Source organism: Gastrolobium bilobum, unplaced genomic scaffold (assembly GCF_033153095.1).
Source record: "Gastrolobium bilobum isolate Gb01-03AN ecotype WA unplaced genomic scaffold, APGP_CSIRO_Gbil_v1 utg57242, whole genome shotgun sequence".
NCBI lineage: Eukaryota > Viridiplantae > Streptophyta > Magnoliopsida > Fabales > Fabaceae > Gastrolobium > Gastrolobium bilobum.
The window spans coordinates 97,376-108,322 of record NW_026899457.1 but is presented as its reverse complement, the minus strand read 5'-3'; the positions used below and the strand labels follow the sequence as shown (position 1 = coordinate 108,322).

Sequence of the window (10,947 nt, the reverse complement as noted above, 5' to 3'; positions counted from 1 at the left end):
TGTGTTATTATCCTCAAATGATACCTAATAGACAAGGGTGGCACTCAAGGACCAATAATGCCTTGATGCTCTTACAACCCATTACAATTTATATCAATTTTCTCAAGTTACAATTCAATACTTACAAGATGTATACTGACCTAAAGGAGTAAAAAAATGCATGCTTTAACGTGAAAGAGTGTTAAAAAAAGGAACCTTTGAGGGATATCTTCGCGAAATGCAGAAACTGCATTCTATCGCAAAATAACCGGATATGGCCCCGTGAAATATTCGGATATTCTGGGAAGTTCAATTTATGGACCTTTTCTGTCCAAACAGAAGTGTGGGTTGGTTAAGGACCCCATGGTTGGTTAATATGAACCTCCGTAATAATTGAACTAAGTCAGAATCACCCAGATTAAGGATTATGGCTTTGGGAGAAGCCTAATGGCATGAAATGAAAAAGGAAATGTTATGCTAATGTGATGAACTCCTAGGTTATGAATATTGATAAGATTTCTGGTCTAAACAGATTGTGATTGTGCTGTTTGTGAAACTTGGGCTGGTGTGGACTCTTGAGTTTGGATTGATAGCTTGCGAGGTAAGCTTCTGTGTCCTCGGTTTTGCCCATTGTTGGTTCCACCATACCTCATGGAGGGATGGTTTATATGCTTGATGTGTTTTCATGAATTTATATGATGATTAATGAAATGCTATTGAGCTGTTTAATTCAGTGCAAGTGTCATATGATATGTATGTGGTGTACCACCTAGACGGTAAGCCTGAGTATGTGGAGACATACAAGATGGTGAATCAGTGGGTGAGGTGTAAGAACCCGCACCGTTAATTAGGGAGGTTAATTAAATAATATGAGAAATTAGGAAATAATTCCATAATTGACCCTAATAATTATTATGAGGCTTAAATAATTATGGTAAGTGATTAATAATGCTGAAAGTCGCTTTTCTGACGAAAAGTGCAAATACCGGTTCTGCTACTCGGTATAAATGCGTACCGTAGAAGTATCCCGAAAAATTATAATAAGTGTGGGAATGTCCCTAGAAATGAGGACTTGTAAAACAAGTTTCAGGTCAAAATAATGAGAACTGGTGCCAGAACTGATACTGGCTATTGAAAAGCGCGTACCAGAAAGGTGCTGCGAAAAATAAAATAAAAATATGAAAAATCTTAGAAAAATGAGTAGGTTCAGAATCCTAAGTTTGGGATTAAAATGCTAAGCGTAACAATTAGCGCTAATACTGTGCGATTAAGACTAAGTGACATATATTTATAACTTATGCATAGAACCCTATGCCATGCTACATGAGTTTTGTGCATCAGCTGCTGCCACCTCCATTCCTTAGTCTCCCTTGCTTGAAAATGTGCCATGTCTTCACCTTTTTTCTCCATTTCATCATCTAAACACTTGGTTGGGTGTGGGTTAGCATTGTGAGAGAGAGGAGTGCTACATTTCTGAGTTGTAGATGCTGCCTTGTGAGGTGTGAGGGCTGACTTCATAGTGTGGGTGGTGGAAGCCATTGTCATGGAAATTTGAGGTCCAAGGAGTGACATTTGTGGAGAAAGAACTCATCTTTGTGTGCCATTTTCGTGCACCTTCAAAGTCTTAATCTTTGGAGCTGATTGGTGAGCTCCATGAGCCATTGCTTTTCTGTTTAGAGCTTGGGTAAGTGTTCCCACCTTTGATCATGTGTTTTAAAGGGTAAAAGTGGAGTCTTGCCATGTTTAATGAGTTGTTTAAGTAACAACCTGAGTTTGAACCTAAATGGACTTAGAGATGCATGCTTTAACGTGTTTAAGTGTTAAAAATGGAACCTTTGAGTGACATCTTCGCGAAAATGCAGAACTGCATTCTGTCACGAAATATTCGGATATGATATCCGGATATGATATCCAGATATTGGTATCCGAATATGAGGTCTTGTGATATTCGAATATGGATATCCGGATATGATATCCAGATATGGGATATCCGGATATGTCCCCGACATATATCTGGATATTCTGGGTTTGCGTGAATAGTAACGGTACTGTTCATACAGAACTGAGTTATGGGTTTGTGGACCCTAGTTGTGGAAGTTGAACTTCTTTAATGATTAAGTTAAGTCAGAATCAAGGGATTAAGGGCTTGTGGCTTTGTGAGGAGCCTTAAGACATGAAACGTAAAGAGAAGCGTTGTCTTAATGTTATATGCTTATGAGTAGGGATGTAAATGGGCTAGGCCTACATAAAAAAAATCAGCCTATCTGGCCTACTGGCCTATTAAAGGCTTTATTTGTAGGTCAAACCCGACCTATTTTTAAAAATAAGAAAGCCTGACATGGCCTACAGGCCTTGTAGACCTACCACTGCAGATACTAAGCAAAGAAAATAATTGTATAGAACAAAGAAAATTCCATTCATGCATGCACTAGTACTTCTCATAAGAAAAAATAACAAACAAGAAAGAGTCAACATAATACCCCAGCTCTAGAATGTATATCATAGAGGAATAGAGTCAAAGAAATAGAAAAAATAAGAAAAATACAATTATTGGGTGCTGAAATAAAGTCTACAAGAGAAATTACATAGGTACTAGTATTGGTACTTTGCCATGCTACATAAAATAAATATTATTTTATTTTTAATAAATTAAATAGGCTAGCCTACAAGGCTTTGGGCCAGACTTGACAAAATTGGCCTACGGCCTATTTGTTAAAAAGGCTTTCTTAAAAACCTAAGCCTACTCTACTTTTCTGAAAGGCTGGGCCAAGCTAGGCTTTATATAGGCCGGGCTGGGCCAGCCTGGCCCATTTACACCCCTACTTATATGGTTGTTGATATGATTGCTGGTCCGAAACAGATTGTGATTCTGCTGTGTTTGGACATAGAGCTTGTGTGGACTCTTGACTTGGATAGCTAGCTTGCAAGGTAAGCTTTCGTGTCCTCGGTTTAGCCAAATTTTGTTCCACCATGTCCCATGGGGGGATGGTTATATGCATGATGTGTTTTCATGTATTGTTTTGCTGAAATGCTATTGAACTGTTAAGTGCAAATGCTATATGATATGTATGTGGTGTTCCGTCTAAACAGGAAGACATGGGGTATTCCTGTTGGGGGGTACAACATGAGCTGGTATTTATGTGGGTTATAGACGTATTCCTGCATTTCTCTGCTCAGTAGAATAGTTATAACACACATGACATGAATATCTGTTGCATTGCACTGATTTTGGAACTGATATTGAATTACTGCTTTTAGAACTTATATTGCACATGTAAGTGAGCTTGGGGTGGAAGATCCTTGAGGACCCCTTGTCTTACTGAGATTTCTGTTTAGAGATCTCACCCCACGTTTGGGGCACTATTTCAAGTTCAGGTAATGCGGGGGTTGAGACCTCTGGCGGCAGGAGGCCGGAGATTAGCTGAGATATATGCTGTTTATAATTATATGCTTTGGATGCTGACATGCTTTATATTATTTGATTTGAGACTCTGTTGGGCTTTGTTGCCTTATTTGGTGAGCATGGGGATTGTCCATGCCACATTGTTTTGACTTTACTGTTTTAGTTTGGAGTTGAATAATGTACCAGGATTATGTCCGGACTACGTGTTGTAGATCCGTGACTTAGATACTTATTGTTAATTATATTATAGGGTATTTCAGTTAGTTGTCTTTTGCAATTTACATACATGCGATGTTTTTATGAAATTGATTAAGTAATCAACTTGGCTAACATTAATGACGTCATAATTGAAAGTAAAAAGTTATTCCGCAATTTTAAATTAAGTGTGGCTTAATACGATGACATGTTAACAAACCGGGTTAACACGGGGTGTTACATTTTATGGTATCAGAGCACTTTCTAGGGAAAAGCCTGTATGTATTGTAATAACTTAGGATGTTTGGTTGCGAGTCTGTTTTGTGTGTTCTCTCTGTTGGGTTTTACTATGATAATGCATATGTGACCACATTGCGTGGGCCTGATCAACTCATTCTTTGTGTAATTTGTGCAGAGTCATGGTACTACCTAGGAGGAACCGTGAGACCACTGAGGATCAGCCGGATCCTGTCCTGACTGCATTGGCTGAGATGCAGGCGGCTAGACTAGCCGATCAGGAGGCCACTAGATTGGCCAACCAGGCGATGATGGACGCCGTACGAGAGGTGAACCGGAAGGCCACGAAGGACGTTCTTAAGGCAAACGGGTTGGTGAATATGACCATGATGAGGGTCATGTTGGAGGAGATGAGGGCTGGCCGCACTGAGGGTCAGTTTCCTCCACCGCCACCACCACCACCGCCTCCACCTAGTCTGCAGGACGACAGCCAGAGCCATGTTAAGGGCACTAGTCATGGTACGGGGGTGATGGAGCCCTATGTGGAGCCTGCTGAGGATCGCGATACTATAGACCGCCGGCTTAATGCTTTCCGCAAGCATAAGTCACCTTCCTTTGATAGGTCGTTTGATCCCATTGCTGCTGCGAGATGGCTACAAGCATTGGAGAAGATCTTCCGGGTTATGCAGTGTACTGACTCGCAAAAGTTGATTTTCGCCACATACATGCTGGAGGGCGATGCACATGAGTGGTGGATGAACACCTCTCGTGCTTATGAGATGCAGGGTCATGTTATGACATGGCCATTCTTTGAGGACTGCTTTTTGGGCAGATACTTCCCTTATGATGCGCAGGAGAGGAAGCAGGGGGAGTTTGATAGATTGGTGTAGGGCTCGATGTCTGTTGACGAGTACCTGGCCAAGTTCAATTAGCTTGTGAAGTTCGCCCACTTTTGGATGGCGGTGCCCACTTCGACCTTTTTGGCTGCTAAGTTTCGCAGGGGACTTAGTTAGGTGATTGCAGAGCATATTGCTGGGCTGCATCGAGAGACTTTGGTACTCTGGTACAGAGGTGTAAGGACATTGAGGATGTCTGCATTACGAGTAAGGTCAAGCGGGACAAGATTGCTGAGACGAAGGGAGCTGGTAGTTCCACTTCCTGGAAGAACAGGAAGTTTGCTAGGAATGGCAAGGGGAAGCAGTTGGCGGCTAGGCAAGCGCCAAATCAGTTTAAGAGGACTTCTGCTCAAGGAGTACAGCGAGACCTCATACTCCCAGATGCTTGGGATGTGGGAAGGTTCATCTGGGGCCGTGTGCTACAGGCCAGACGATATGTTTCTAGTGTGGCAAGGAGGGCCACTATGCTAGACAGTGTCCGTCGTCGAGGGCAAGAGCTGCAGCAGTTCGAGCAGTTCCATTGCAGATGGTTCCCCTTCCACCTACAGCGGCACCTATTGTGCCACCTGCTTCGGGGCGAGTTTACACTTTGGATCCTCAGCAGTCGGACCGAGCTTCGAACCTTGTTAGAGGTACTGTTTCCATTGGTGGATCTTCTGTTGATGTCTTGTTTGACTCCGGGGCTACGCATTCATTCATTGCAACCCCGATTGATGTGGGGCTTGAGTTGCCCATGTCTGTACTTTCTCCACTGTTGCTGGTGACTACCGCCACCGGAGAAAGATGTGATTCTACCACTGTACATCGAGATGTCATGTTTCAGTGGGATGGCCGTGACTTTTCGGTGGACCTGATAGGATTGCCGAAGGCCAACTTGGAGATTATTCTGGGCATGAATTGGTTGTCCAAAAATTGTGTGATGATTGACTGTTGTGCCAAGCGAGTGGTGATGTCTCCGTGTGACTCCACAACCAATTCCTCGCCTTATATATCATTACTGCAGGCTAGGAGAGCCTTGAGAGCAAGGGCTTTTGGATATGTCATGTTGGGGGGTTTGGTGAGTCGGGCACAAGAGGATATCACTGGCATTCCTGTGGTGAGGGAGTTCCTCGAAGTATTTCCTGAGGACATCCCTGAGTTTTCGCCGCAGAGGGAGATTGAGTTCACAATTGACTTATTGCCTGGTGTGGGGCCCGTTTCATTGGCTCCATATCGGATGTCGCCACCAGAGTTGGCTGAGCTGGAGAAGCACATTGAGGACCTTTCAGGGAAATGCTGCATTTGACCGAGTGTGTCTCCATGGGGAGCACCGGTCATTTTTGTGAAGAAGAAAGACGGGACTATGCGATTATGCACCGACTATAGGCAGCTGAACAAGGTGACAATCAAGAACAAGTATCCCCTTCCGCGCATTGATGATCTATTGGATCAGCTTAAGGGAGCTTGTGTGTATTCGAAGATCGATCTCCGGTCCGGATACCATCAGATTCGGGTGAAGTCGGAGGATGTTCTGAAGACCGCGTTTCGTTCGAGATACGGTCACTATGAGTATTTGGTGATTCCGTTTGGACTCACCAATGCACCGCAATGTTCATGGATTACATGAACAAGATTTTCATGTCGTACCTGGATCAGTTTGTGATCGTCTTCATTGACGACATATTGATTTACTCCAAGACTGAGGAGGAACACGCTGAGCACTTGAAGATTGTGTTGCAAGTGCTGAAGGAGAAAAAGCTTTATGCTAAGCCTTCTAAATGTGAGTTTTGGCTCAAGTCTGTGAAGTTTCTTGGCCATGTGATTTCTTGTTAGTATATGGATGTCCTAGAGATAATCTTTTGATTAGATTAGGACATATGTGGACCTTTTATATTGTCGAAATAAATAAAAGCACTCTTTATCATGTTTCATATTTTGTCTCAATATTATTGTTAATATTTTATATGAGTAACTGGATAAACCCCTTGGAATAGAACAGGTATCTCTTGAGTATCTGTGATGAGATCACGATCATGAGGATTCAAGGATACCGCACGTTTATTCCTAATTTTATGTTCCTAGTCTAGAGACACTGAGAATGGGGATCAGTGATCTCGGGTAAGACTAGCACGACTTATCTACTTGTATTTGGATACAAGGTAAAGACCTCATATGCTACAGATATGGAGATGTCTTAGCTAAAGTCGTGGGTGGACCTATAAGGGTATAGCTCGCATTGAACAGACCCACAAAGAGACTCTATGAGGAAATCTCACAGATAGTATCATTAGAGTAGTCTCTTTATATTTGGGTATGTCTTTCCTTAGACCAGAAGTTATTACCTAGACTGTGTTCTAGAAGGCATGCTTTGATTGTATAACTCGTCTTCCTGAAACATGGAGACTCATAGGTACACTGTTGGGCTTGTCCTGAAAGACCACAAGGCTAGGGTGATAAGCTGAAGGAATTCCTCAAATCTCTGTGAGAGATTAGGTTATCTGTAAACCGGAGAAATCAGGATGACATTTACAAGGACTCGGGAATCTATGCATAGTAAAAGAGATCATGAGATGATCTGCCTTTAGAGTCAGTAAATTGAAGATTCACTATTTCGAATAAAGCTTACCTTAAACCGCAAGGGTTGATACGTTTCCTTACCCTAGGTTTAATGGGAAGGTAACCGAGACGAAAAGAAATATATACGGCAACCAAATATGTGTAATAGGATGATTATGTCATTAACCTAACTAGTTCTGGGGCAACAAAGCATTGTTAGTGCTCTGTGTTGTCATTAGATGGGTTGTGGGCTTGTTGGGCCCAAGTCCATTTATGTCAGTGGCTATGTTGGGCCTAATGGGTAACACACTAACACCTTATTGTCATGATAATATAGCATTAAAGGTGTTGGGCCTAATAATGGTTGTTAGCCCAAGAAGAAGTTTGGAAACCCACCAAAAGGGAAAAAGGCGCATGGATCATGTAATGGGCTTGGATGGTCCAAGACATTACTAATTAATTTAATTAGTTAAATTAATTATCAAATATTTAAATTTTGAATTTTGAATTTGAAATTTGAATTTTGAAATTTGAATTTTGAATTTAGAATTTGAATTTTGTATTTGAATTTTGAATTTAAATGTTTGAATTTGAATTGGCTATGAAAAGTTATTTCATAACAAAAGGATAACATAAGATCTTGTTGGAACAAATCCCAAGTATCAAGAGGAGATCTTTGGCCATCATCCAAGGCTGATTTGGGGCGCTGATTTTGGGGTCTTGTGATGGTCATAAGATCAACCAAATGAGCTCCAATCAGATTTGGTTTGTTGAGAGAATAAGTGAGTGAGTTGGCTCAAGTTTGAATGCAACTGCTCAACGTATCTGGACTGTTTTGAGGCTAAATGGGGCGCACCATATGGTTGGCCATATGATGGTTGTTAAGTCAGATTTTTGTTGAGATATGCACTTGATATCATGAGGATATGATAGGAGGTTGTTGGTAAGATTTGATTTGCAACAACTCCACTCATTCCTCTCCTAGTGTGCGCTACATAGGGCTGATTTTTGAGTGAAGAAATTAGATTTTTATTCACTCATTCTCTCATCTCTTTTGGTCATCCTTTTGTGAGGTTTTTCTTAAGAGAGTTTTGAAAATTACCTAGCACTTACTAAGTGAATTCCATGCGCCACTTTTGTGTTTTTCTTGCTGAAAATTCACTCAACTAAACACCTTGAAACCTTGCCTCCTACCTCTCCATTAGGGACGCCTAGCTTGCCTCCCTTGCTGTTCGTTGGTGGCCTTGAAGAAGAGTTCTTCCGTCTTGACAAAGGGTGGTGTGGATCAACATTAGATGGTTTCTATCTTCAAGCCTCACCTTGATCATCTTCAAATTTTGGAAAGCAAACAAGGTAACATCCATGTCCTAAAGCATGTTTTTGATATGGTATGTGTAATTCCGCTTTGAAAATTTTGTTTTCATCCTCACATGCCCACGACCTTCAAGGCCATTTTTTTCAAGGATTATATCTTGGTGATAATAAAAAGGTTGATTAACATCACATGGAAGATAATTCATAATGTGATTGATTCTTACATAAGTTTATGGTTGAGGGACATTGATTTCTTACTACTTGTTGTAAAATTATAATCCACATTTTAGTTATCTTATCAAGTCCAAATACAATTCAATTTCTGGTGACAATTATCAATGCATTCAATGAATTCTTGTTTGATTCAACTTAATTATAAATGGTTAGTTGGTGTTTGAACACAAATCCTCGTGGGAACGATCTTTACTTATCATTTTATTACTTGTACGACTAGTACACTTGCTAAAGTTGCAACAAGTTTTTGGCGCCGTTGCCGGGGATTTGTTTTTCAACATTGACAGACATCATTAATATTTGAGATTGAATTTTTATTATTTTCAACAATTTATAGTTATGTGTGAAGTTTTGTTCAATTCCAATTCTGGTGTATGCGAGGTACTATTAATCCAAACTCTTTGTTGTTTGATCCAGAATTAGAAAAGACAATTAGGAAGAACAGGAAGGCAGCAAGACAAAGAAAGCTACAAGAAATGGGTGAATCTAGTGTGACAATTCAGGAAGAGGTCATGGAAGAAAATCACAGACCACCACCACATAGGATATTGGGAGATTACAAGACTCCCAAGGTCATTCCACCGATTGGAAGTGTTGTTCGACCCACTGTGCAGCCAAACAACTTTGAGTTGAAACCTGCATTAGTACAACTGGTGCAGAAAGAACATTTTGCTGGCACAAGTGCAGAAGACCCCTATATGCACATTGAGAATTTCTTACTTTTGAGCGTTAAAGTGAAGATCAATGGTGTGACTAGAGATGCTATCTTGTTAAGATTGTTCACTCATTCACTGAAGGATGATGCAAGAAGATGGTTACAATCTTTACCTCAAGGAAGTATCACAACTTGGGATGATCTGCAGACTAAGTTTTTGGCACGGTTCTTTTCAGCATCAAAGAGGGCGAAATTGAAGGATGAGATTACAGGGTTCAAACAAAAAGAATCAGAGTCTATCTATGAAGCTTGGGAGAGATTCAAAACACTCTTGAGGAAATGTCCATAACATGGAATCGAAGTATGGAATCAAGCAACAATATTTCTCCAAGGGTTGACAACCAACACAAGAACGTTGGTGAATGCCACAGCTGGTGGTTCATTAACAACCAAGTCTCCTCAGGAAGACCTTGACATATTTGAATCTTTTGCATCTCAAGAATTTGACAATGCTCTAGTAAATGATAGAAGAACGGGAATTATAAAACTTGATGGGTATGATGCTTTGTTAGCTAAGAATGATCATATGATGCAAATGCAAAAACAACAACAACAATAACAGCTGGATGCTCTCACTAAGCAGTTATCTTCTCAAAAGGTTTCTTCTGTAGACACTAATCATGTGTGTGCAATTTGTGGGAAAAGTCATGTTACAGAAGATTGTGATTATAGGGGATCTGCAGATCAAGCAGAAGTGAATGGGGTATGGTATGATCATAGGAACCAGAATAACCAGGGGCGAAATTTGTATGTTCCACCATGGAAGAATAGAAATCAACTCCCAGGGTTCACTCCATTTTAGTCTCTGTTATTTCACTTTTAGTTTCTTTTAGTTTTATTTTGTTGTTAGTTTATTTTTGTAATTCAGTTAAGTACATTGGGATATTCACTATTTTTGCATGATGCACATTGCGATAGTACTGATGCTATTGGTTTATATATGAATGTGTTTCAGTGATCGATTGCTATTTTAGATTTAAATTAGTTGCTGGGGACAACAACGTTTAAATCTGGGAATTGGATGTGATTGAATGGCAAGCAAACTTCATGGAGATGTCACACAAATTGATGAGCCAGAACAGGGAAACATCTCAATCTTTTTCTTTTCTAAGTTTTCTTGTGTGATTTTGATTTTAGTTGTGATATTGAACTTGGATTTTAGTTGTGATATGGAATTCCATGAGGATTAGACAGATTAAAGTTTTTTATGATTAATCAAATTAAGGATACAATCTTATACCTTGCATGTTGAGCTAAAATGAAATGATGGCATGACTCATTCAATGTGAAAGAGTGGAGATATTAGTTGTGATTCATATAGAGAAAGTCAAGCATGCACTCTGAACTGTGAGAAATTGAGCCTATACAGAAAATTTTGTTCAGAGAGCACTTCACTGCATGAATAACTCTAGAACTTGCCCGGTTTCTTGCTTGAAATG

At 40.4% G+C, this 10,947-nt stretch overlaps 1 non-coding gene across 1 annotated transcript; it reads right to left on the bottom strand.

Moving 5' to 3' along the window:
• Positions 1-9,698: 9,698 nt before the first annotated feature.
• On the bottom strand, positions 9,699-9,805 carry LOC133290524 (small nucleolar RNA R71). Its single transcript, XR_009748682.1, has one exon. It is a non-coding gene; the product is annotated as a small nucleolar RNA R71 (small nucleolar RNA).
• Positions 9,806-10,947: the final 1,142 nt, after the last annotated feature.